Source organism: Pavona decussata, unplaced genomic scaffold, assembly GCF_977016875.1.
Source record: "Pavona decussata unplaced genomic scaffold, jaPavDecu1.1 SCAFFOLD_32, whole genome shotgun sequence".
Taxonomy (NCBI): Eukaryota; Metazoa; Cnidaria; class Anthozoa; order Scleractinia; family Agariciidae; genus Pavona; species Pavona decussata.
Genome location: NW_028145455.1, coordinates 1,443,750 through 1,466,198, shown reverse-complemented (window position 1 = coordinate 1,466,198; position 22,449 = coordinate 1,443,750). Strand labels below are relative to the sequence as shown.

Genomic DNA, 22,449 nt, shown 5'->3' with positions numbered 1-22,449 from the left:
TAACTAAAAGTGAAAAGGAAATAAAACATGGAGGTTTGTACCGAAAAGGCCACCTCTTTCTTGCAATATTCAAGTTTTATTTCTAAGCAAATCAAGTGACGCTATGAATTCTGCCGGCTGTTAGCGACTGGCATTGAAAACAAAATTATGAAAACCTCTTTCAAGTCTGCTATACCACGAAGATCGAACGGTAAAACAAAACAAAACAAAAAATTGCGGGGCACGTAAAAAGATTATGTTCAAAGACGTTCAACTTTAAATTCTCTAGAAAAAGGTTTGTTCCATTAAAAAAATAATCGTTTCTGTTTCTGATTTTCAAAACCGCCATTGTTTTTATGATCGATCGCCAGCCATGAACTGCGAGGCCGGTCACCAGGGGCAGTCGACAAATCTTTACGGTTATCAATTTCTTTCCAACAAAGCAAAATGTCTGTTCAATCTAGTGCCACATTTGCTTTCAAAGGAAATTGAACGACCTTTTAGAAATTCCGTGTTTACCAAACTACATTGCCACAGATTAGGACGCCTTCAGGTTCACCTTTGAACAACTGCTCTCCCCCGAATGCGTCAAGAAGCATTACAAAGCAGTGAAATTATTGGTTGTGAGGTGTCAAAAAAAAGATGTCGCTCGAGGAAACATTTTCCACAACAAACGCGAAATTAAAACTATATTAACAAGAGAAAGGTTTTCAGCTCTTGTGCAATATGTAAATTATTTTAGAATTTTAGTCCTTGGACATGTGTTTTCCGGCATGACTCTGGGGAGCAAGCCAAACCGTATTCGTTACTGAAATTTAAGCAAGCATTTGCCTCAAAACGAAAAAAATTGATAAAAAGATCAAACTTTGTCGAGGAGCGTTGCGCTTTATGTAAACATATAAGCATGTCGTGGGAGTTCATGCTGATGCTTTACAAACTTATGTTTCATAGAAAACGGGATCCAAGAGTAGCATTCTCCGCGGAAATTGTACTGCAAATCGCTGAACCAAAGCATCATAATGCGTCTACAGGTTTGTTATGATGGATATTCATTAGCGTCAAGCCAGACAGCCTTTCGGTCTTCATGGAGGTCCGTAAAATAAATGACAATTTTTCAGTTCTCGCTTTATCGAGTGACAAAGCTTTATTTTCCTGTCACTACTTATTTTATGGTTTTTCCTAAGATTTTTAGGAAGCTCGACTAAGTGCTCCTATCAGGAGTCGAACCTAAGACCTCCCGATTACTAGTTCGGATGCTCTACAACTGAGCTACAGGAGACTTGTGGGAGCTAAAGCCATTAAAAAAGATTTAACAAACAATGTTTAAACCGCTTGAATTCGCAAGAGGCAGTACTAACTCTTCTAAAACAATGAGATATGAAGCAAGTTTTTAGTCTCAGTTTTGCTTTAGCTTACTCAGAAGATAGCAGTTTTCGTTTTATCGAAGAAAACGTCAGGGCAGTGATTTTGGAGACTTTTGTTTAGAGGCTTGCTATCGTCCTGGAAACGGGCGTGAAACGGTTAAGACTCATTCGAATCTAAAATAAAACATGTCTTTTTACATTTAAATTTGTATCTAAATTTTACCTCCAACTTTTAACATCTGACATGATACAGAGTTGCCACACTGGCATACGAATTCTATTTTGAATGATCGGAGCAAGAGAAAAAAGAGCACTGAATTTGGTGCTATTAGAAACCGCAATAAATACATGCCTTAACTGCTCAAGATATTAAATAATCACTTTCACCACAAACAAAGATTCGTCTAGTTGCAAACCACGTTAAAACCGTAAACTGAAGCAAGAATGTAACAATGTAAAAGGTAAAACGTAAAGCTAGCTCAACGGATACCAAAACCTTCATCAGCAAGCTGAAGTTATAGTACGAAGTCCTCCTAGAAGTTACCAAAAAGACAAAAATTGCAAAGCTGTTTACCTCACTAAATTCTCTTGTCCTCTTGCAATTCCTCTACGCTGTGTATGGCGAAAAAAAGGCTTTGCGATGGCTAGAGTTTCGTCGAAGGAGAGAAGAAACTGACGATAAAAACTTTAAGCGCGCGGAAACTGTTAAACAGCCTATTTAGTAAGGTACAGCTGCTTGTTTACGTTGGTCATTTTAATGAAGACTTCCGGTTAATTGTTTGAAAATTGCCGGTCGCTTTAACCAAAAGCTCACACAGGTATAATTGTCAACAGCTATTGCGAACCACGGACAGATATACAATTGATTCATGCGTTAGCGTGCTTCATCGAGATATGAACCATGCGGGAAGTTTGGAGAGCACGAAAGATGCGTAAGAGTTGCTTGAGGCGTAGCCGAGAGCAACTCTAGCTTCTCGAGTGCTCTCCAAACTTCCCAAGTGCTTCATATCTCGATGAAGCACAGCTGACGCATAAATCAATTGTTTTATAACATTTTCAACGAGTAGTTAAAATGCTTAAAATATAAAGAGTCTAAAGAGAATTATAACCCACCCATCAATTTTCGCGCGATTTTATTGGCTACTTTACGTCGAGTGGTGCAAATTCACAGGGCGGTTATCACGCAATAACCCCCACCAGCGTCGATATTTGCCCTCCTATTATTTCCATTGAAAAGAAACAAAGCCAGTTCAAGAGTTTTGCCTTTTCATCTTTATTATTTTACATGGAAGAAAAACCAATTCGTTTTGTAGATGTCCAGTCATTTTTATAGTAGACTGTTCACAGTCCCCTATTTTTCCGTGTGATCGTCGAGATCGGCCATCTTGACTTTCAGTCGTACCGAGTCTAACCTGGGGAAGAGTATCAAATCTACTTAGGGGGCGGTGGACGGTTTGGGAAGAGGCGAGAAAAATAGAGGGACTGTAATAACTTCACTGCGACTCGCGTTCAGGGGGCGTGACAGGAATTTGACGACTGTCCACATTCATTAATTAACAAACTCCGCCTCTAATAAAAAACATGCCAAATAAAAATACACAAATGTACATTTGACACATGAATGTTGCGTGATCAAAACATCACCGTTTTCAATGGAGGCGGTGAACACTACACCCAAAAAATCGGTTAAACCATCAGCTAAGAAGCCAGATATTTCTAATACGTGTCGTCTTTGTTACGTTGATTTTAAGTCTTCTGGCAGATACCGTGTTTCCACGGAGAATTTGTTTAAAATACCGCAGAAATCGGGAGTTAGCAGCATCCCCTAGCCGAGCTGGTTGGAAAGCATGTCGGAGTAGAAATCCCGCAAGAAACGAAGAAGTCTTCCCGTGTTTGCTCAAAATGTGCCCTGAAAATTCGGCGACAACGATTTCTTGAGCTCGGAGGAGTCGTCCTTTTATAGCAAACTGAGAAATTCGCTCGATAAAGCTTGCTCAGCGGAGGCATAGATTAATTTGTATTTGTTGCTTTTAATGTCCCTTAATGTAATTCACAAGGATATAATGCCAAACCAAAAATCCAAATGAATAACACGGGTAGAGTAGTGCGTAGCGTAAAAAACGAACTCGACAAGAAACTCTGACTAAAACGCAAACAAAGTTTAATAGACAGGTCAATGTTCCATACAAAGTTCAACTGAGGTAGACAGGTCACGTAGCGATAAAGCTGAGTGTCAGTTGCGAACTTGCAGAGTAACGATTTGACAATTTGACGATATGATATGTCGATATGTCGGTTGTGTCGGTTCGAACTGAAATACAATAATGAAAAAACAACCGAACTTAACTAACGCATATAAGCATAAAATTAAGATAGACTAGCAATTAAAAAATACAATAACATGTGAAACTAAAAGATACTAATCTGCACTTACTACAGTGCGTAACAAATTGAAGTATTACGATAAAAACTGTGTAGTGATAGTCGATCCTTAAACAGTTTACGACCAATAAAAACTAATTACTTGATGATATAAACCTAGCGAAAATAGTAATACAGCGTTCCGAGTATACGAAAACTAAATTGGCAACGATACTCCTAAAATCTAATAACGAACAAAACCTAGACTGAAACTAGTAACAATAAACCGAATTACAGAAAACTAAAAAACAAGAAAAAGACGGTACTCACTTTGGTTTGCACACGCACTAAATGAAGAAGACTGATACCAGTGTAGATAGAGTTGAGTGGCCCGCTTGCCGAGTAGTAGTAGTTGACACTGTACATGTAGACTCTACACCAGAACTGATCTAACTGAATTGAAAGCTTGCTTATCTAACAAAGGCGTACGTGCGCAGAAAAACCTAGAGACTTTCGCATTTCCCTAACGGACATAGCAGCTATGGGCTAGTCAACCACCGGTAAGGTGTGAGCGCTAATCTAATTGATAAAAGAACAATTACGCGGTAATATCTAAAGCATAGAATCATCCAAAAATAAAGAATAAAAAATTAAGTAAAATACATCACGTTTCAAAACCAACATTCCGGCCCCTTAAAGGCGGTACTGCAGATTAGCCTTTACAAGAAGAAAGAAAGAAGGGTTTGAAACACGATATTATCTAACTAACAAAACTAAATCAATTAAAATGTCCAACAGTGTTCATGTCATCCATACTAATGGATGCTGTTGTGTGTTCTAATCATTGTGGTTTGAAACAGCAGCAGCCTCCAAAAGCACAATCTTGTCCACTGGTCGTACGAGCTCAGATGTAGTGGTCTTGAGCTTGACAGAGCGCACAAGTCTATCCTTGCGGTTACTGTACACTTCCAGGATCCGACCGAGTGGCCAGGAGTTGCGCGGCTTGTTATCGTCGAGGACTAACACGACATCGTCCACTGCAAAGTTTCGCTGCTGCTTATGCCATTTCTGCCTCTCTTGTAGGGACGGTAGGTACTCTCGAACCCAGCGACGCCAGAAAACATCCGCTAGGTACTGTACCTGTCGCCATCAGATCTCTGACTGCTGTAGTTGTCGTGATTGGTAAACTTTCCGGGTGGAACTGAAGGTCCCGCGCGCAGCAACAGCAGGTGATTGGGTGTCAGAGGCTCGAGGTCACGTGGATCGTCTGACAGCTTAGTAATGGGCCTGCCGTTCACTATGGACTCCACCTCGCACATTAAGGTGTTTAGGCCTTCGTCGTCTAGTACTTGCTCCTTCGTCAGGGCTTTCATCACCTTGCGGACAGTTCGTATGCATCTTTCCCATGCTCCGCCATGGTGAGAGCCAGCAGGCGGGTTGAACGACCACTTGATACTGCGTTGTAGGAGAAAGTTGTGGATCTGCGATTGATTCCATTCAGCCACTGCTTCTCGGAGCTCCTTCTCTCCCTTAACGAAGTTTCCTCCGTTGTCTGACCTCATTTCTTCCGGCTGACCTCTTCTCGCGATAAATCTCCGCAACGCATTGATAAAAGATTCCGTATCCAGCGAGAATGCCACCTCAATATGGACTGCGCGGAGGGTTAGACAAGTGAAAATCACGCCGTATCGCTTGACTTTGGTCCTTCCGCGTCGCACTTCAAAGGGCCCGAAGCAGTTCACGCCCGTGTACGTGAACGGTGGTTTCGAGTGTGTTACTCGATCTTCGGGTAGATTCGCCATTTTTTGTTGAGCTGTGGGTGATTGGCGTTTACGGCAGCTGAAACACTCGTTGAGAATGTTTCTCACAGTTGATCTTGCATTGATAATCCAATACTTCTGTCGAATGAGTGACAGGGTATACTCTAGGCCCGAATGCCCTGAAAGGTGGTGATAGTATTTAGTGATGAGCTTGACCACATGGTGTTTCTTTGGCAAGATAACTGGGTGCATCGCGTCTTTGTTGATCGGTGCTAGCTGTAGGCGACCTCCAACACGAATGAGATTTTCAGATATCATCGGGTCGAGCTTGAAGATACTGCTAGATTTCTTTACTATTTTCTGATGACTTGAGTTGGTCTGCTGATCCGTTGATTTAAGGCAGTCGCGTTCCTCCTTGAAGCATTGGCTCTGAACGCGCTTGAGGATTTCAACTTCAGCGTTGTTTAGTTCTGCCACAGTAATAGGGACTATCTTACTGGTTGTTTCTATAACGACAGTTCCTTGTGCTCTTCGTTTCTTGCTGAAGCGATGGAGAGTTGACTTGTATCGAAGTAACCAAGCCACTGTTCTCTTGAGACGATCCCAGGATGAGAATCGCTCAATGATTTCTTGCATGAGGTCTGGGGCAGAAACTTTGGTCATGTGCACGGTTGAATCTTTCTTTACTTCTGGATCGTCATCGGGAACGGTATTGCTCATGTCGGCTGGTCTCTGCGGCCATTCCTCGCTTGGCTGAATAAGGAACTCTGGACCATGTATCCAGCGTTGGAGAGAGACCGCTGACACGCCTCTTGATGCGTCGTCCGCTGGATTGGAATGAGTGTCGACATAGTGCCACTGAGATGGAGTGGATGCGTCATGAATAGTGGCGACTCGGTTCGCAACGATGGTTTGAAACCGCTTGTCTTGGTTCTCAATGTAGCGCAGGACGCAGGTGCTGTCAGTCCAAAAGAATGATTGATCGATTGGAAGGCTTAACTCTTTTCGGGATATGTTATCCAGCCTTGTTGATATGACAGCTGCTGATAATTCCATTCGCGGGATTGTGACAGGTTTGAGCGGCGCAAGTCTTGATTTCCCCATCACGAAAGAACATTTCACGTTGCCATGGTGATCAGTGATCCTTAGATAGGTGACGGCTCCGTACCCCTGCTGTGATGCATCGGAAAAGTGATGTAGCTGGCTTGAGGAAATATCTCCGAAGTCAGCTGACTTGAAGCATCGGTCTATTTCAAGTTGCTCAAGCTTGGGAAGCTCTTGCAGCCAAGCTTGCCAGCGATGCATGTACTCAGCTGGAATTTTATCGTCCCATCCGAATTTGTTGCGGCACAGGTCTTGTAAGATCAGTTTCGCGTTCAGTATGAATGGAGCAGCAAATCCCAGGGGGTCGTAGACGGAGCTGACGATTGACAGAATGCCTCTTCTGGTCGCTGGTCTGTCATTAATGATGATGTTAAAGCCAAACTTGTCTGAAGATACGTTCCACTGAACGCCGAGTGCTCTCTCCACAGGTAGCTGATCGAAGTCTAAATTCTTGACAAGCGCTGCTCTTTCGGACTCCGGCACAGACTCGATAACCTTTCTTGAATTTGAGAGCCATTTTGTGAGCTTGAAACCTCCTCGTGACAGAAGTTCGCGTAGCTGTCCTGCTAGTCGAATGGCGGCGTTGTCTGAGGCGACTGACTTCAAACAGTCGTCCAAGTAGAAGTTTCGTTTCACGGTTTCAACTGTTTCAGGGTCGAAGTCCGCTTTGTTGTCTTCCGCCGTTTTCTTCAGTGCGAAGTTTGCACAGCTTGGAGAAGATGCGCCTCCAAATAGGTGTACTCGCATCTGGTACTCCTCCGGTTGACTTTCGAGATCTCCGTCAGGCCACCATAGGAACCTTAACGCATCACAATCGCTCGGCCGGACGCGCACCTGATGGAACATGGCTTCGACATCGGACATAAGTGCGATATGATCCTCTCTGAACCTGGACAGCACACCGACCAGAGTGTTGGTCAGGTCCGGCCCCTGTAGAAGCTGGTCGTTGAGCGAAGTGTCGCGGTGCTTGGCTGAACAGTCGAAGACTATTCTGATTTTACCAGGTTTCTGTGGGTTGAATACTGGGTGATGCGGGAGGTACCAGTGAGTTCCTAATGGACCAGGCTCTTGACTTCCGACCTTCCTGGCGTAGTCCTTACTAATGAGATCGTTCATGAATTCCTTGTACTTTTCTAGCACCACAGGTTCTCTTTGAAGTCGTTTTCGCAGCGTTCTCAGCCGGTTCTCTGCTGAGGATTTGTTATTTTCTAGGCGAGGAGGATACGTTTTCCATGGTAGAGCTATTTGATAGTGGCCGTTTTCCAACTTGACGGTTTCTTCCATTATGCCTAGAGCTTTTTTTATCGTTCAGCGACATAGACGGTTTCGATTCATAGAAGGAGTCGTTGAACTCTCGGTTGCAGAATTCTTGAAATTGATGATCCAGTGTTGTGTCTGCTTGAATGAAGTTCGCTGTGGGAACTTTGGGCTTGTCTCTACCCAGTGGACCGTTTATCACCCATCCTAACATCGTTCGAGTTGCAAAGGGACCCCCGTTTAGGCTCTCCCTTGTTTCCTTTGGCTGTAAAGCTTCAGGTACGTCGCTTCCAATAAGCAGACCGATTTCAGCTTCTATTCGTGGTAGTTTTATCCCCTTCAGGTATGGCCAGCGTTCGACATCTTCTTGGTTGGCGATAGCGTCCGAGGTGATAGGTAGACTTGGCCTGGAGTAGACCATTGGCAATTGAACGACATTCTCTTCACTTAGATCGTAGGCTTCTAAGCTGACCAAAGAACATTCGATTGGTGAGTTTTCGCCCTGAAGGGTAGTCAGCGACAACTTCGTTTTTGTTCCCTTGAGTTCAAGCTTCTCTAACAGGTCTTCCGTACAGAAGGATGTGTTTGAACCAGAATCTAAGAAAGCGTATGTTTCCACCGTTCCATGCTGTCCCTTAGCCTTGACCTTGACAGGAATGATTGCAAGTCCCGTTACAGTGCTGCTTGATGGATAGTCTGACTTAACGTATCCATTGTTAGCTGAATTAGGCTTGACGGTGGGCGTCTGCTCGGTGTTTGAATCTTCGCTCGCTTTTGGTTTTTCTGTAGCGGGATCGCTCTTAGGGTGAAGAAAGGTCGAATGTTTTCCGGTACATCCCTGTACTTTGCAGAAGCTTTCCTTGGGGCATTCGCGAACGAAGTGGCTGGCAGAAAAGCAGTTGCTACAAAGCTTCTTTTCATCGACGAATTTTTGTCTCTCTTGCAGAGACTGCCTTCGAAACTTGCTGCATCGAGGCAACCAATGCCTTTCGCGACACATGGTACACTGAGGCGAGTCGTTCGGTGGCGTTCTATACTGAGATAGAGGTTTTCCTTGGGCTTGAATTGAAAAGCCACTTGCTTGTCTTCTCGGTTTGCTAACTGGCGGCTTGACTGGCCTCTCATTAACGACTTTTCCGAAGACAGGATGAGTAGCTGCTCTGGCCTTAGCGGTCACGAACTCCGTGATGTCCTTCACCGTAACGTCTCTATCCTCTCTTTCTACGATTCGATCGACGGTGTCTCGCCACTTTAATCTGAAGCTGTAAGGAAGCCGGTCGATGATTTTCTTGAGGTTGTCGGGATTGTCGAGCTTGCCGAGGTATCCGATTTCCTTTAAGGTGTTGACGCAGCTTGTGAGCTGTATCGAAAACTGCTGGAGCGCGGTTCCGTCCTCAGATTTGATTGGAGGGCCATCAATCAGTCGTTTAACATGGGCAGCGGCAATTTTGTAGTTTCGCCCATACCTTGCCTTTAGAAGTCGTTTAGCTTCGGTATACCCCTCTTGTTCTCGCATGGAGAGACAGCTTCTCATTAATTCTTGTACGGGACCAGAGGTGTACTGAGCCAGGTAGTAGAGGCGAGCGCTCGGACTTGAAGTCTTTCGTTCTACAAGGTGCTCCAATGCGCGCATGAAATCGCAGTAATCGAGAGGGTCACCGCTAAAGACTTGCATGCTTGGCTGGGGGAGTGTTAACGCCATCACGCCCGCTTGCTGCTGTTGTATAAGCTGCTGGAGGGCGATGTTTTGACGGTCTTGGGTCTCCACCAGCCGTTGAAAAGAGTCATCCTTAATGCTAACGGTCCGATCAGCAAGCAAACCATGTTGAATGGGTGTAGCCGGACGGTGCCATTCAGGTGCTTCAGGGTTTAATTTTACTGACAGCGGTGTTTCTTCCGGATGAAAAGACGGCTTGTATTCGGGAATGATTGCCGGCTCTTGAATGTTTGTGAGACCTTGTTCCAAAGGTGTAGACTGGTACTGGGACCGCTTAGTTGGTTGTTGGACTAGATCGCTTTTATCCCGATGATGATACGCCTCTAGTTTTTCGTTAGCTTCGGCTTGTGCATAGACTTGTCGTTCGGCCTCGGCCTCGGCCTCGGCTATTTCTCCTTCAATTTCAAGTTGAGCCTTTCTTTGTTGAAGACGAAGTTCTTCTATTTGCAGCTCGTGTAGTCTTTGAAGCGAAGCAGCTTTCGCCTCTAGGGCAGCCTTTTTCGCGGCGGATCTCGCCTTTGCGCTTGCCGAACTTCTCACCGATGAGCTGAGCCCTGACCGCGTGTAGAACGCGTTACCAAATCCAGCGTTACTCGCGGAATCATCGGGGAGGATATGAGCACTTGAATCTGTCAACAGTGTACGAGCATTAGGTTCCGTAAGCCATGAACTAATTTCTCTTTCAAGTTCCGAAGCTAGCTCTAACAGCGAGTTGTAATATCTTGAAGAATCTTCACGTTCCTTTCCATTTTTAATTTGGCTGTGGTAAGCCTCGTGAGCGATTTGAAATTCACGTAACACTTCTTCAAGTTCAAATTGAACTCTTTGAACGGCGTCGGCGGATTCGCGTACAGCCATTAACTCGTTAAGTTTATTGACCTTTACCGTCACGTCAGATTTAGCGGAACTGCGGGCGGCTTTCAACTGTTCGAGTGATTGCTCTTTTCTGGAAGCCATTACAACGTGTTAATCCGATTAATTGCGGCAGCGAGCTGTCAACGTTATCGCGGGTAGGTGATGACCGACAGATTGCAGAAGACGTGGCGCAGAAGTGATTGACGGCGTGAGTTAGTCAGCGAATTCTTCGAATTCCTTCACGGTGCGTCAAATTCGAACTAATGTAATTCACAAGGATATAATGCCAAACCAAAAATCCAAATGAATAACACGGGTAGAGTAGTGCGTAGCGTAAAAAACGAACTCGACAAGAAACTCTGACTAAAACGCAAACAAAGTTTAATAGACAGGTCAATGTTCCATACAAAGTTCAACTGAGGTAGACAGGTCACGTAGCGATAAAGCTGAGTGTCAGTTGCGAACTTGCAGAGTAACGATTTGACAATTTGACGATATGATATGTCGATATGTCGGTTGTGTCGGTTCGAACTGAAATACAATAATGAAAAAACAACCGAACTTAACTAACGCATATAAGCATAAAATTAAGATAGACTAGCAATTAAAAAATACAATAACATGTGAAACTAAAAGATACTAATCTGCACTTACTACAGTGCGTAACAAATTGAAGTATTACGATAAAAACTGTGTAGTGATAGTCGATCCTTAAACAGTTTACGACCAATAAAAACTAATTACTTGATGATATAAACCTAGCGAAAATAGTAATACAGCGTTCCGAGTATACGAAAACTAAATTGGCAACGATACTCCTAAAATCTAATAACGAACAAAACCTAGACTGAAACTAGTAACAATAAACCGAATTACAGAAAACTAAAAAACAAGAAAAAGACGGTACTCACTTTGGTTTGCACACGCACTAAATGAAGAAGACTGATACCAGTGTAGATAGAGTTGAGTGGCCCGCTTGCCGAGTAGTAGTAGTTGACACTGTACATGTAGACTCTACACCAGAACTGATCTAACTGAATTGAAAGCTTGCTTATCTAACAAAGGCGTACGTGCGCAGAAAAACCTAGAGACTTTCGCATTTCCCTAACGGACATAGCAGCTATGGGCTAGTCAACCACCGGTAAGGTGTGAGCGCTAATCTAATTGATAAAAGAACAATTACGCGGTAATATCTAAAGCATAGAATCATCCAAAAATAAAGAATAAAAAATTAAGTAAAATACATAACGTTTCAAAACCAACACTTAAGGCTTCGCTTGATTTCTCGAAACCTTTAGCTGTCATGCCAAAATCGTTGTAGTTTACTTGCTCTTCTACGATGCTGCGAAGCGGGACGATAACTAAACAACGCGGATCAGTGACGCAGCCCTCCAGTTCTTTTGCAATGACAAAGCTTTGATATATTACATGTAAGCTCTTCCCGAAGCAAGCAGGTAGTACAGCAAACACATCTTTGCCATCCAGTAAACTTTTCAACGCTTTTTCTTGTTTGTCCTTCAAAACTAAACCTCCAAGGCGCTCATTTAACATGCATGAAAACGATACATCTGAAATTAATCCCCCGCGAGCGAGTGCTATTTTTAGATCTCTCGACTTGTCAACAGCTTGTCAGTTTCAGCCAAACGTATTGTCAACGCAGATTAACCTCTATTGTCTAATGACCAATCAGATGGCTGCGTTGCAGGAGCAGCGCGCTCCTTGAACGCGAGTCGTAGTGATGTTGGCACAGTCCCTCTATTTTTCTCGCCCCCCACCCCCTAGAGCTATAATCCCCGACGCCCGCCCCCTCGGTACATCTAAAAATCAAGATGGCCGCAATTAACGGTAATCTCGACGATCACACGGAAAAATAGGGGACTGTGAACAGTCTATGTTTACAGCAAAAAGCTGGTCGCAAATGCCGTTCCGGAAAGTCAAAAATGTCAAATTAATGGAAGGGTTATAAAATAAATAAAACCCTTTCTGGCTTGCTGGTATGTCGGCTGATAATGTCCTCGGCTGAGAGATTGTCCTCAAAATTTCACATTTGCCCTCGAAGCTTCGCTTCTCGGCCAAATATTCATTTTTCGGACTTGTAATCTCTCAGCCGCGGACATTATCAGCCGACATACCAGCCGCCTGAAGGGGTTTATTTACTAAATACCTTCTGCTACGCTTCAATTTATGCGTCGTTCTTTCAGAAAAAACATTCAACGATCTCGTCTCAGATTGGTCAAAAAACTGACAGGTGAACTCATGCTTTTAAATAAACTTAATTTCCAGATAAAATACAAAATTCTCCTATCTCAAAAGTGCTGTTTGATTCGCTAATTTACAACAGTCCACATCCCAGCTTTGTGCGACAGAAACTTTGACTTGCAAACAGTTTTGGAAGGCAACGCAATCTTCCTAAATATTTTCTCCTTTTCGACACAAAATAATATTTCAACTTGCTTTCGTGGTATAAATATGTGCAAACATTTACGCAGAAATACACGAAATTTTAGTCAACTTCTCTGGCTGAAATCTGAACCAAAGGTGACGTGCACATGTGCTTGTTGTACCGTGCAGTTGTTGAAGAGCGAGCCAATATAGCTGCTTGACGTCGTTGCCGCTGTCATCTCGATCTGTTCTTGAATTTGGTTGTGGGTGTTTATGGCTGTGCCAGAAGAAAAAGGACTTTCGGATGTCAGACTTCTTGACAGAACTTCACTGAAGCGTTGCAGTTGAGAAGTGGAAGGCCGCGTGTTGTAGTGCGCCAAACTCTGCTCACTACGGTGACCAGATATTGCCATAATATGGCGATTTTGTATACCGGCATTTGACCACAAGGTGCCGCGGTGGCCCTGATACTGTGGTTTGTGTAGACGTTAGACAGTTTTGCTACCTCGCTGATACTTTTCACCATGTTGTCGAGCTTTTTGACACCGATTGGTTTTGCATCGTACCAAATTTCATCATCTTACTTCCACTGCTTCTTCGGATATTGAAAAAATGCATCGTTTTTAGGATTGAGCCGAGTTTGCAATGTAAAACTTCATCGCTTTGTAACCGTCGTTTTCTTCAGAGGTTTCGTACATCCTTTCCAATTTTTCATTGCTTGTGACATCACTCACACCTCCCCGACCTGGGTGATTTTTAGTTGCTTCATCGTGCGCCATTGTGATAAACCTTCTTCCTGATGCATCGGCTTCAAATTTGAAACTTGACTTTTTGAGTTGCCTCTGGCCTTCTCTTCCTCTCCGACAAAAAAAAAAAAAACAGGACAACATGAAACCACACATTCCGAAGCAAGGAAAAAGGGTCGGTTAGTGCTATGGCTTGAGAAGTTTTGAGTTTCGTCAAATCTTCATGTTCAATTGCTGGCTTGTGATTCACATTCTCTTTTCCTTGGCGCTTCAAACTGATAATCTGGTCGTTCAGCATCTCGTTTGACCTTTTGAAAAGACGGTCTGAGCTCAGTTTAAGGTTGCAATTAAAACGAGGTGCTTTGAGGTACCTTTCGAAAGAATGTCGGAAACCAAGAAGAGTGGATTTACTGTACTGTTCACCAGATTTGTTCCTTGCTTCGGCGTAGAATCTGCGCAGGTTTGTGTCCAGTTGTCCCACAGTCATTTCCTCAATTGCTGTTTGAAATTTTTCTCTTTGCAACAAGCTTCAATAGGAGAAAAATAATGATAGTCAAATTTTTGTAAACTATTTTTAATGTCAATTAGTGAAAAACAGAAACCTTTCAAAGCTGCTCTCACTTCCGAAAACCGCAATAAAAATTAGTCACGCTGAACCGCTCCTGTGAAATGTTTACATTGCCGGCAGATTTCTCCGCTTGGATAACTGCACATGAATAAAATAAAATACTCTGTTGCGGCGGCATTCTTCATGAATGAACTCTTTTGTTTTGGAACATTTTTGTGTGTGTCACGCTTGCATGTCGTTTTCATTATTATTCTGTTAGTTTTTTCTGCATAACTTTGTCTATTGTTCCTTAGTTCATTAGTATAAATTCGCGTCTTTGCTTTTTATTCACTCTCGTTTGTGCTTTGGAGGATACAGTTTTAGGTTTTGCGTTTTTTCCTACATCGCTTCGTTTGTCCGTTTTAAAGGCCATATAACGTTTGTAAGTATTATTTTTTTGGCTCGTCATTTCTGCTTAGTTTGTTATTTCTATATTCTTGTGTTTTGGTTCGTCCTTTTGCTGTAGTAACTTGTATTTTCCTTGTTTATTTCTCTAGCAACCGTATTGAATATTGCTTTCGCATCGTTTATCGTAACGTTTACCTCCTCGGATATTTGACATTAAAGAAGTTAAGAAACGCGTTGGAGCAATGGTTTTTGGCCCCTTCATTCGTTGAAACGTTAAATTTGATTATAATGGAAGTCGGGAGCCGTTACGTACAAAGGTACGAGGACGAGCATCAGTCGAAGGAGATTGCTGGTACAGTTCAAAGTGCGAGGCCAGAGCGACGCTTAGAGAAAGGATCGGCCTATGTCACTCGACTTCGATGGATGGATTGTTATTCGCTGTAACGAAAGATTAAACAGCAGATTGAGCGAATTACTGAGAAGACTGCAAATACGGACGATGTAAATTCTGTTGAAAACGAGTTATCCGCGTTTCGCGCCACCAGCGAAGAGTTGAAGAAGGTGGTCGCAGCCCTTATGGATGACCTTGAAAACGATGAAGATGTCAACGCAGCTAGTGACTGGTACGTTAAACAAAGCACCGAGATGATTGATTTTATCGAACAAACAGAACGGTGGATTTCTTCCGCGAAGGAGAAAATAGAAAACAGCTTGGAAAGCCGATCAAATTGTTCAAATCTTACTGGCTCGTCTCGCCTCACAAAAGGATCGTCGACTAAGTCATCAATTGCCTCCGGTCGGGCGAAAGAAAGAGCCAAGACTGCCGAACTCATGGCGAAATTTGCGATGTTAGAGCGTAGACAAGAATTAGAGAAAAGAGCTGAGCGTTTACACCTGGAAGAGCAGCTAGCAGTGGCCCAAGCGCGCGAAAGGGCGTATGCTGAATTTCAAGACCGTGATTCTAGCTTTGAGAGGAAGTTGTCTGAGGCAACCATTCATCCACCGCCAACAGCCATGCAGGATCCACAGGTCAATCCGCTTCCTCGCTCGAATCCTCCGCCCGTACCTCACCCGTATCACTCGCCTGTGCAATTAGAACCAGTTGCAGCGCAATGCTCATGGCCGAACCCGTTGGCTCCAGAGTTTAAAGTGAAGCGTGGTGAAAACCAGAACATTCCCAAAGGCTTCCGAGAAGTTCTCAGCCAACAAAACAGATTAACAGAGCTCTTGGTTGAACAGCAACAACAGACCCTTCTGCCCACATTAACCATTTCCAAGTTCACCGGCAACCCTCTCGATTTCTTCACGTTTGTCAGGACCTTTGAGTCGCAAATTGAGAGTAAACTGAAGTCAAACGATGTCCACCTACGTTATTTGGAGCAGTACGTGGAAGGAGAGCCGAAAGAGCTGATTAAAGGATGCCTCCACCTGGACGGACAAAATGGTTATACCGAGGCTATGAAGCTTTTGGTAGAGAAGTATGGAGATCCGTACAAGATCTCGAACGCTTACATTAAGAAGATTGAAGATTGGCCTTATGTTAAACAAGGAGATGATCAAGCGTTAGACCGCTTCGCAACGTTTCTTACTCAGTGTCGGAGTGCGATGTCCGAACTTAAGTTTCTCTCGACTCTGGATCATCCCCATAACATTCATACTCTGGTTAAAAAGCTTCCGCTGCCACTCCAAGACAGATGGCGCAGAGAAGCAAGTAAGCTCCGAGCGACGAGAAATATCACTCCCACGTTTGCTACCTTTGTGGAATTTGTCAAGACTGAGGCAGGAATTGCAATGGATCCTGTGTATTCACGAGAAGCGCTTAATCGCCAAGATACCTCAGATCGCCCTGGTCGTTTTAACAAAGGGAAAAACACTCACAAGCCGAAAATCGGAGACCGTTCACGCGCGACAACTCATGTTTCCAGTCACGCGACGGCGATAACTGCCACACGCGAAGCTAAAGGGCTTGGCCTCGCCAACTCGTGTAAGATGTGCGGAAAGACTCATGACCTTGATGACTGTAAAGAGTACTTAAAGAAGACCTTGCAAGAGAGGAGAGAATTCCTCAAGGACAAAGACTTGTGCTTTGCATGTTACCAAGCTGGCCATAGGTCAAGCGGATGTGCTCAGAGGAAAACCTGTAAAACGTGCTCCAGACGTCATCCTACCGGGCTTCACGATGGTAACTTCCGTCTCAATCAATTAGCAACCAAGAAACAGAATCCGTCATCAGAACAATCTACGGATGTCCTCACTGCTACCCATGTTGAAACAGAGGAGGCTGTTTGCAGCGCTGTCGGCACAGGGAGCCCAATTACTGCCTTGCCTATTGTTCCTGTCAGATTAAAAGCAGCCGGGAAAGAAGTCCTTAACGTATGCCATGCTCGACAGCTGTAGTACTGGTACTTTCTTGCTTGAAGACATAGCTGCTTGCTTAGATGCAAAGGGTACCGATACGAAGCTAATGGTGAAGACAGTAAACGGCACCCAGTTACACGATACTAAGGCACTGAACGGTTTGATCGTTACGGACCTCAATGGTGAAAACCGCATTGATTTGCCGAAGACCTTTACTAAAGAATACATTTCTGCGATAGACGTGGATGTGCCCGCACCTGAACTCGCCCATAAGTGGAAACATCTTGAAAGAATAGCAGACTGTATGCCTTCTCAGCTTCATGGCGCGAAAGTTGGTCTTCTCATTGGGTCGAATTGTCCAAAAGCCCTTGAACCGATAGACATTGTTGCCAGTGAAAATGGTGGCCCTTATACAATAAACACCTTTGCTGGATGGGCGATAGTAGGACCTTTGAATTTGATCAAGAAAGACCATCAAACAGTTAACTGCAATAGAATAGCCATTGTAGAGGTGGGATCAGAGAAACCCCTTGACCAACACTTCGCCGTAGAGGATAAGGTCAAAGAAATTGTCACGCCGCAAGCATTAATCAGGATGTTCGAATTGGACTTTCCGGAAAGATCTGACGAGAGAGCCCACCAGCACTCGCAAGAAGATAAGAAATTTCTTGAGATTGTGAATAAAGGCATTAAGCGTACTGATGATGGCCATTACGAAATACCTCTACCCTTCCGCTCTAAAGACGTACACCTTCCTGACAACAAGGAGCAAGTGTTCCAAAGAGCATGCTGGCTGAAGAGAAAACTGACAAGAAATAAGAAATTTCATGAAGATTACGTCAATTTCATGAATGACATCATCCGAAAGGGATTTGCCAGAAAAGTGCCACCAGATCGCGCTCCCGCCAGGTCAGGGCAAGTGTGGTACATACCCCATCACGGTGTTTACCACCCCAAAAAGCCAGACAAGATCAGAGTCGTTTTTGACTGCAGCGCACGTTATGGAGGGACATCACTGAACGACCAACTCATGCAAGGACCGGACCTGACGAGTCGCCTTGTCGGCGTGTTGACGAGATTTCGCCACCAGCCAGTCGCATTCATGGGAGACATTGATGCTAAGTTTCACCAGGTTCGAGTACCCGACAATCAAAGAGATTTTCTCCGATTCTTTTGGTGGCCTGACGGTCTTCTCGATGAGGCCCATGCAGAATACCAGATGAATGTTCATCTTTTTGGAGCAGTATCCTCCCCAAGTTGTTGCAACTTCGCTTTGAGACAAGCCGCAGATGATGCTGAGAAACATGTTGGTTCGGAAACAGCTGACGTTTTGAGAAATAACTTTTACGTGGATGACTGTCTCCGATCAGAGGATTCAGAAGAAACAGCTATTGAAAGATTAAGTGGTGTTTGTTCTGCGTGTTCTCTTGGAGGATTTAACCTATCCAAGATTGTCAGCAACAGAAGAAATGTATTGATGAGCGTGCCACATGACATTCGCGCACACGATTTAAGGACTTTGGACCTAAGTTGCCACTTCCTTCCAGTTGAAAGGGCCCTTGGTGTACAGTGGGCTATTGAATCGGATACGCTAGGGTTCCGGATAATCCTTAAAGACAAGCCACTCACTCACCGTGGTATTTTATCCACCATCTGTTCAGTGTATGACCCACTCGGAATAGCAGCGCCTTTTCTATGGAACGGAAAGAAGATTTTGCAAGACCTTAGCTGCATGAAGATAGACTGGGATGAAGAGATTGATCTCGAGTTCCGTGTACGTTGGGAAAAGTGGAGAAGCCAACTATCAGCATTAGAAGACTTCTCAATGGACCGTTGTGTCATCCCGGACGGTTTTGGTTCGGTCGTGTCAAGGCAAATCCACCATTTCTCGGACGCTAGTACCACTGGTTATGGTCAGGTGACGTATCTAAGAAGTGTAGACGACAAGGATAACATCCATTGTGCGTTTCTGATGGGGAAGTCTCGTTTGGCACCCCTTAAGGCCATGACGATTCCGCGTTTAGAGCTTACAGCAGCAACTACCTCTGTTCAAGTAGGAGGAATGGTTTCCAGAGAATTAAGCGATCCTGTTGATGGAGAGATCTACTGGACCGACAGTACCACCGTGTTGAAATACATTCGAAACGAAACGAAGCGTTTTCACGTGTTTGTGGCAAATCGAGTGCAAAGAATTCGAGATGAGACAGATCCTATCCAATGGAGGCATGTGGACTCCGAAAATAATCCGGCTGATGACGCATCACGTGGTTTGAAGGGGAAATAAGATAACTAAACGACATCAATGGGTCAGATGTCCAGATTTTTTGTGGCATCCCGAGAGTGAATGGCCTAAGTTTCCCTGCGATTTAGACGCAGTCTTTGCCGATGATCCTGAAGTGAAGAAAGTTGTAACACATGCCACTGTTTCTGATGAAAAGGAGGAAATCTTGACCAGGTTTGCGCGTTTCTCCAATTGGAACCACATGAAACGATGCGTGGCCCGGATACTTCGCCTCAAGCAGTTTTTAGCTCATGTGCAAGCGCCGTTGGAAACACATAGAGCAGAAACGTTGAGCAGCCAACCCGTGAAAGTTGAGGAATTAAAACGCGCCGAAGAAATCATACTCAAATTGGTACAAGGATGTGCGTTTCCTAAAGAATATGAAGCCCTACGTAAGATTCAAGGAGAAGAGCGTCAGAAGAATCGTGACCTCGCGAGAGTCAAGAAAGCGGAAATCAAGAAAACCAGTACGTTATATCGCCTTGATCCTTTTCTTGACCAGAACGGCCTGTTGCGCGTCGGAGGCAGATTCAGCAGATCGCAAGTCTTTCCCGATAATTTCAAGTATCCCATCATCCTCCCCAAGAAGAGTTTCGTGGTAGATCTGATCATTAGAGATGCACATGAGAAGGTTGCGCACTCTGGTCGCGGCATCACTTTAGGCACGCTTAGAAGTCGATATTGGATCATAAACGCCAATTCCGTTGTGAGGCACTTCATTTCCAAATGTGTGACTTGTCGGCGGCTTCGTGGTGTAGTTGGTGAGCAGAGGATGGCCGATCTTCCCAAAGAAAGGATTGCCCCAGCACCTCAATTTACTTACTGTGGCGTCGACTACTTTGGCCCATTCTACATTAAAGAGAGAAGAAAGGAATTGAAGCGTTATGGTGCGTTATTTACCTGTTTATCTAGTCGAGCTGTACATATAGAGACGGCGAACTCCCTGGAAACAGATTCCTTTCTAAATGCCTTGCGACGTTTTATAGCAAGAAGAGGGCCTGTACGTGAAATCAGATCCGATCAAGGAACAAATATTACCGGAGCAGAGAAAGAATTGCAAAGAGCGTTATCAGAGATGGACAACAACGCAATCCAGAGAAGTTTATGCACGGAATTCAAAGCTGATTGGGTGCAGTGGAAGCAAAACCCACCGTCTGCGTCGCATATGGGTGGCGTCTGGGAACGACAAATACGCTCAGTCCGCTCAATCCTCACCGCCTTATTGCGAGAACATGGTCGTAACCTTGACGACGAATCGTTTCGAACTCTGATGGCAGAAGTAGAATGTATTATAAACAGCAGACCTCTCACCACTCCTTCCAGTGATCCAGGAGATCTAGACCCACTAACACCGAATCACATCCTGACGATGAAGTCTAAAGTCGTACTACCCCCTCCTGGAAACTTCCAGAAAGAAGAAGTTTATCTGCGCAAAAGATGGAAGAGGGTCCAGTACCTTGCAAACGTATTTTGGTCAAGATGGAGAAGAGAATACGTCCAATGCCTTCAGCAAAGATCAAAATGGAATCGTCCCAGGAGAAACTTTGAAAAGGGAGACCTGGTTCTGATCGTTGATGACCGTGTAGCACGGAACCATTGGCCTTTGGCCCGTATTGTCCACACTTACCCTGACGAAGAAGGATATGTACGGTCGGTCAAGGTTACCACAGGAGCAACTTTCCTTGATCGCCCAGTTGACAAGATTATCCTGATACTTGAGAAAGACATATAGACCGGGTGTTTGAATCCCAGCCAGAGGAGCCATGTTGATTTCAGAGAACTGAGAAATTTCAGAGAACGGAGAACTATCTTTTTAGATAATTTGTTTGTAAGAGTTTTCTGCCGGTTGAACTCTTAGGGGAGCCAGATGTTGCGGCGGCATTCTTCATGAATGAACTCTTTTGTTTTGGAACATTTTTTTGTGTGTCACGCTTGCATGTCGTTTTCATTATTATTCTGTTAGTTTTTTCTGCATAACTTTGTCTATTGTTCCTTAGTTCATTAGTATAAATTCGCGTCTTTGCTTTTTATTCACTCTCGTTTGTGCTTTGGAGGATACAGTTTTAGGTTTTGCGTTTTTTCCTACATCGCTTCGTTTGTCCGTTTTAAAGGCCATATAACGTTTGTAAGTATTATTTTTTTGGCTCGTCATTTCTGCTTAGTTTGTTATTTCTATATTCTTGTGTTTTGGTTCGTCCTTTTGCTGTAGTAACTTGTATTTTCCTTGTTTATTTCTCTAGCAACCGTATTGAATATTGCTTTCGCATCGTTTATCGTAACGTTTACCTCCTCGGATATTTGACATTAAAGAAGTTAAGAAACGCGTTGGAGCAATGGTTTTTGGCCCCTTCATACTCCTCAAGTATTTGAATGGAAGTTTTTACCTTTGAATGTTGCTACAGACCAGTTTGGTACATGTAACTTGTTCGATGTGTTGTTTCCATGAGAGCTGATAATTTTGTGTATTTAACTGGTCCAATTTGTTATCCTTTTTTGTAACTGAATCTATGTGATTTCTACACAGGTCAGATTTTATTCACTATAGTCTCGTTTGTTAGTTACTGTAGGTACATGTGGTTAAAGTAAGTTACATTTGTTTTCACTGACCTCTGGTATTAAATGCAAAGCAATGATCCCATTTTGGCTGTTCCTCTCTTGTTTCAGACCACTGATTGGCGGTAGAGAATCTCTTTCATCGTCTGGTAGGGCCATCCTCAACTCATGGTATGCCTCGTCAGAAATCAGGCCTTCATCTTTCGCAACAAGTACACGCTGCGCCGTTGGACAAGTGGAGTTTTCTTTCTCGTCACCAACCTCGTGTCCACGGGGGATGACAACTTCACATCCTTGTACATTTAGCTTAATCTGAAGAAGACGACGGGGATTTCCCTTTAAAAATTGGTTTTCATATGAAGATAAATAGATTGATTGATTCCTCTATTCTTTTGAACCAGGTTCCTCTGTATAGATATAGTTTTTATCCTCAGTGACTATTACTTGGGATTGCAAGGAAAGACTGCGAAGCAAAGACTGTCTTAGATCTTGTTTATACGAAAAAGTAAAATTGTTACGTACCTCGATGGGCTCAATCTCCTCCAGTCCTTTCACTGATTGGGCCACTAGTTGCCTAACTCGCCTTTTCTTATTATTTCTGGCTGCCGGTGTTAATTGCCAGAAGTCCTTTTTCGTGTTGTAGAAAATGTTTTCAGTCTCTGCAATTCTCTGCTTTAGCAGCGTCCGTTCAGCATTTGATTGATGAAGCTGGGCTAGGACTTCATGCAGCTGAGTAATAATGGAGTTGTGCTGAATTCTCAAATTGTGGTTCTCTTC

General features: G+C 43.9%; 1 protein-coding gene, 1 long non-coding RNA gene and 2 pseudogenes across 2 annotated transcripts in view; 2 read left to right on the top strand and 2 right to left on the bottom strand.

The window, feature by feature from the left end:
• Positions 1–22,449, bottom strand: part of LOC146484550 (uncharacterized) — a 209,943-nt gene that overhangs the window by 94,521 nt on the left and 92,973 nt on the right. The gene's annotated exons all lie outside the window — the stretch shown is intronic.
• The window catches only part of LOC146484552 (uncharacterized), a 176,203-nt gene that overhangs the window by 77,786 nt on the left and 75,968 nt on the right, over positions 1–22,449 (top strand). The window lies entirely within an intron of this gene.
• Positions 12,721–14,012, bottom strand: LOC146484559 (uncharacterized; annotated as a pseudogene).
• Positions 14,839–19,122, top strand: LOC146484558 (uncharacterized; annotated as a pseudogene).